This window comes from Patella vulgata, chromosome 8 (assembly GCF_932274485.2).
Source record: "Patella vulgata chromosome 8, xgPatVulg1.2, whole genome shotgun sequence".
Lineage (NCBI taxonomy): Eukaryota > Metazoa > Mollusca > Gastropoda > Patellidae > Patella > Patella vulgata.
Window position 1 is genome coordinate 46396266 of NC_065886.2, and position 6116 is coordinate 46402381.

Here is a 6116-nt window from a genome sequence, read left to right on the forward strand (position 1 = left end):
ACACGAGTTCGTTTTTGTCAGGGGTCACGCCTTCGTGGTTTATAAGCAACGTGTCTGTGGTCGTTCTGGTGGAAAGATAAAACGGAGTTCCTTGTACTACTTGGTAGTGGTCGTAAAAGCTCTTTTCGAGGTTAAAATTTTTAAAGGCGCATTGCACATGTAAGCAGACATAAACATGCTCTGTATGTTAGTCCCAAAATGACCTAAATATAAACTGACAAAGAGGGAGAGAGAGAGAGAGAGAGAGGCGGAATTTAACGTCCACTTAACACATAGTAGATGCAGGTCATTCCGGGACTAACGAATGGTACAACTGTATTCAATTCCTACTCCTTGTGGGACCGAAACCACGCCATTTGACTTAATGAAGGATCTTATGATCTAAATCGCATACATTAGAGCATTCTCCCGCCCCAACCCCGCGCGTAATGACGACTCTTACATGAACTCATGTATAGGTATAGATAATCAGTGACAGAGGATGCCTTTCCCAGGACCCGTTTACTCACAATAATATCCTCCTGTAGCCAGAAACAGAATTCATGACAAAAACACCTTTTAAAATAATGGGGAACTAAACTCACTATCCCGAATTTGATTTGTTCTAAAAAAAAATACCGATCACACTTGAAACTATCCAATCAGCGAAAGGTCAATTCATGTCTTAGCCAACAGCAAGTCCGCGTTTTGTAGAGTTGGTACATAATTATGATATACTATCCAGACTCGCTGTGTAGTTTCAAGTTTTTATTCAAGTTTTTATTCATATAGCTGTATGTCATAGACTTTTAGCTTTTAAACACAGTACAACAATGGTAACACATAACATAGAAAAATTCATAACATGAAATTTTATAGAAGTAACAGCTCAGATAGTAAGTAATGATTTGCGAAGTTTGAAGGCTTCATAAACATATTAACATAATTTAACTTGAAGATTTTCATTATCCGTAGACATTAATTCATTAAATGTATAAACAGTTGGGTGAAGTGAATAAAATTTAGGGATATATTTTGTTCTTAAGTGATTTAAAGATTTGCAACAAAGTGTAAAGTGAAATTCATCTTCTACAGACTCATGGCATAATTCACATATTCTATTTTGTGCTAATATTTTATAATATCGACCTTCCTCAATAGATAGGTTTCTACGGATCCCATCCCAGGATCGTATATATTGATCACGTATACGAAGCATTATAGGACCAGGTTTGGGTAAAGACGACACTATGGGGGTCTGGATAGCAGAGACACCTGAATGATCAACTGACCAATTGTCATTTCATTTTCAAATCAGCTGACCAGTAGAAGTGATCTTCTCGCACTTTGGTTAGACCCGGGGCTACCATGTTTCATTTCCATTTCTATTAGATATGCTATTTTAAAATTAAACATGTACCAATAGGACTTAAAAGTATGTTACAAATATGGTATTATAAGGTCCATGGATTAATCTACTTCTGTCGATATTTTTGATATCAGGAAAAACTGGTGACCACCTTACCCTATCGGATTAATGACACCCCTCGTCAGTTTCCCCGCATAACTTTAACACATGATACCATTTCTCATTTGTCTGCGAAATAACAAGCTAAAAAATATTATTATGTTTTTATATGGAAGTAATTGTTATTTGAATCACCAAATTAAAACAACATTTCAAAGGCTATTTTCAAGTAGGTTCGTGCATTTAACCGCCGCTGAAATAACAATATTACAATCAATACCGGTCGGAATTTTCTGTTATTTCTGAGAGTACAAACATCCTCTATAAATATTTCAAATATTCCATTATTTAAAGATTCATTATGTAAGAGATAAATCTGCTTATCGCAAGTCTTTATTTTGGCTATAAATGTTATATAAATTATTAATTAGACATGTATTCACATGCCAGGCCCATATTTAACTCTCAAGATCATCAGATGGTTCCAATTTGCAATCGAGTTAATAATTAAAAATGGAAAATGGAAACTTTTTTATTTATTATCGAAACAATGATACTGAAATTTTCAATATATCCATTTTTTCATTAATTGTTTTTGAAGTATTATAGCAAGTACGATCAACCCTTTATCTAATTCTTACATAATGCTTCTTTGAGTTTTATTGACGACTTTAAAGTATCTTATAGTTCTTCAGAGAATGGGTGATGTAACGATACCATAAAAAAATCAAACCATAATCAATATCTATATGGACATAGATATAGTGAATATATAAATTTATCACACAATAACACATTCTACAGTAGATATCATTTGTGTGATGACTTTTATATTCTACTTAGCGATATCCCATTATAGCTTTACATGAATTTGATTGGTCAATTAAAAAAGGATGCAAAGGGTTGGGTGATAAATCTTCTGTTTGTCTATTTTGATATGAAAAAAGACTCGTAGGAGATTCTCTATAAAAGGAAATTTGTTTTTGTATGTTTTTATTTATGGTAGTGATAATTCCGTCTGTTAAATGATTCAATCTTCACCTGTCAGATGCAGCAGCATCTACGAGAATGGAAATGATCCTTAATAATAATAATAATAATAATATGAATATGAATATGAATATTTGTATGGCGCCAATTCCACACTTAAAGTATCCTCTATGCGCTTGCTACATACAATTTTAAATTAAATATGATATTTAATTAAGTATGTTTTATATCTGAATTTAAAACTTTCAATAGAAGGAGAACTTCTGATAAACATTCACCACCTTGGGGTTACCAACTGTGTTTGATCACCTGAGCGTAAACTCCGGGAAGACTACAACTTTGCGGTTATTAATACATTGATATGTCAGTGATAGAATCTTGAAATCAATCATTTCCTGTATTCACAGCCAGTTTAAAGAGTCTAATATTGGTGATACATGAAATATTTATGGAGCAAGAGATACCATCCGAGCGGCAGTGTTTTGTATCTTTTGTAACTTATTGATGGAATCTTTGGACACACCACCAAGAAGGGAGACTATTACTATAGTCTAATCGGGATAGGATTAAGGAGCGAACAAGTCTACTTTTTGCTTCAAGTGTTAGATTGTTGTTGGAATTGATAGCATCGTTTACTGTTTCCTCGCCATTTCACCATTTCCTTCCCCGCCCCTATCGGCGAGAGTTAAGAGCTTGGTTACGGTAATATGGACTTGTTTTTATTATAGTACTTCAGTTTGTGTATCTCAAAATTTCAATGATAGCCAGTCGTTGCTCTGTCTGTATTAAAAAAGATTAAGCCTAACGAACATTTTGGAGAAACCGGGAAACCGGGAAAAGAGATCAAAATTAATAGTTAAGTCAATGAGGAAACAAACTAATGGTGGTCTGTATCCGTTTAATAACAGATTTATTTCCCTTTATAGTAATATATTGTATGGTGACCGATAGTTTCCGTATAAAATCATCTGTCACCACGCCTCTACTCTAACACCACCGAGTTGTCAAGTTATGCCATAATATTCACAGAGTGTTCTGAAACAATATTGATGAACGTATTAGATGTCAGGGAAACCTAATATCAACAAGCTTCTCAAACGGTAACTGAAAGGGTCTTTGGTTTCAAAAGTATGAATTTTAAATATCCCGTGTTTCTGAATATTTTCAGCGCCACTGTCAACTTCGATCTGGACTGACTTCACCTTGTCATAAAGACAAGTTTGTTACTAATGGAAGGGAATTTAATTATATATTGCACCTCTCCGTATTTTGTTATGCAACTTTTATACATTTTGTCTGGAGGCTCAGCGCAAGGGTGGGGGGGGGGGGGTGTCCATCAAATGGGTACAAAACCAGACCCAACTTTTCTAGAGTAAAATTTTGTGTAGAATACGATGCCGAGTGGTAATCAGTCCGCCATTGGGCGTTTTCCAGATATTCAGGGTCAAAGGTGATTACTTTCGATCATTTTCACCTTCTTTTCATAATACAAGAATGACTGCGCATTCACTTTCAGTGCAAATGAACTCATTTGACCTTTGACCCCGAATATCTCGAAAATGCCCCAACGACGGACTGATTACCACTCGCCATCGTATTCTACGCAAAATTTTACTCTAGAAAAGTTGGGTCTGGTTTTGTGCCCATTTGATGGACAACCCCCCGCGCTGAGCCTCCGGTCTAATTGTCTCATCGATATGATACCTTTCACGGAAGAGAATTTAATTATATACTATTCAAAAAAGTAGGGGATATTTGATTTTTAAGTGTTATTAAAGTCACCTAATGAAACTGACGAAGAAACAAATGACAAAATGAAATGAAGTTCACATTCATCGATTTATTCCAAATGATCGTTAGACTAAGTAAGGCACAGACTGACCATTATAAGGGTAAAATGATACCCGGGGTCAAACAGCAAAGTTACCACAGCATCACAACCAAGTCAGTAACGGGTAAATCCTCCTCTGTTTGCCAAACAAGCATTGATCCGACGTGGCATACTCCTAATGAGACGTCTAAGGTCATTTTGGTCCAGATTGTCCCATTCCTGTTGCAACGCAGCAGCAAGTTCTTGGACATTGGCAGGACGTTGTTGACGTTGACGTAACCTCTGTCCAAGCATGTCCCAGACATGCTCGATGGGGGAGGGGTCGGGACTCAGTGCTGGCCAAGGTAATGTGGTGATGTTCTGTTGTTGGAGGTAACCTGTAACGATCCTGGCCCTGTGACAACTTGCGTTGTCATCCTGGAAGATGAAACGGCGGCCATGACGTCGTGCGAACGGCACAACATGGACTGCCAAGATGTTGTCCCGGTAGTACTGGCCTGTAACACGCCCTGCAACAACATGTAAAGCCGTTCTTCCAGCAACAGTGATGCCTCCCCACACCATAACAGAACCACCCCCAAATCGATCATGTCTGATGACGTTAACGTCTTGGAAGCGCTCGTTTCGACGACGCCACACCCTCCTACGTCTGTCCAAAAAATCAACAGTGAACCTTGACTCATCTGAAAACATCCCAGTGTTGACGATCCCTACACCAACGACGTCTGGCCTGAATGTGATGATCTCTCAAACAAGGGATCACGCGAGGACGTCGGGCGCGAAGGTGATCCCTATGCAGTCGATTCCGAATCGTCTGGCCACTCACTCTCACACCAGTGTCTGTTTGAAGACGAGCGCTGATCTGATTTGCTGTGATGACACGATTTCTCAAGGCCAAGGTACGGATAAATCGATCCTGGGCTAGAGTTGTCGCCCTTGGTCGACCTGAGCGTGGTCTGTCCTGTACAGATTGTGTATCGCGGTATCTGGACCATAGCCTGCTTATGACAGACTGAGAAACATTCATCGTCCGCGCCACAACCGCCTGTGTTGTGCCGATCTGTAGCATGCCAAGGGCACGTAACCTTTAATTTTGGGTAAGCCGACGCATATCAAAATTTGTTTTCTGGTCACTAAAACAATTAAACTGATGTTTCCACCCTGGAATTCAATGCCACAATGACTGTAACATTCAAAGTCAGAGTCGTGCAAATCTTGGGTTGGACCCCCATGATGATCCCAAGCATCACCTGCATTCCATGCGGTAGCTATTGGTGCGTTTGGGCGTCACATGTAACTGGAAATGTTTCTTCTGTTAGGTTCTATAGTGACTTTTTTCGTAGTCATTTGCATATTTTAGTATTATGCCCCCAAAATCAAATATCCCCTACTTTTTTTGAATAGTATATACTGTGTCTCTTGTTCTGTCTGTATTTTGTTATTCAGCTCTTCTGTATTGTCTGTTTACTATAAAAAACACTGTTGTTACGAATCGAAAGGAGTGTAATTGTTGTTTGTGTGGCCATTTTGAAACGACTGGACTCACTTTTCTTGTCCACACAAGGATTCGTTGGAACTAGACTCGGTGAATTCTGACTGTGCATGTAGAACAGGAGTCACGGTGGCTAAGTCAGTAAGACTTGAGTTCGAGGATTCGATCCCGGTGTTGACCGAGAAAGTTCAGTGGTGCAGGACGCGGGACCTGACAAGGACAGCTGTCTAGTGGTTCGGGTGGTACGAAAAACCGAGATCCCGTTTACACATTGGTGTGCACGTAAAAGATCCCTTGGCGATTAGAATTCAATATAAGAGTAGGCCGTAGAGCCGCAGTCCGGGCAAAATTTCCCT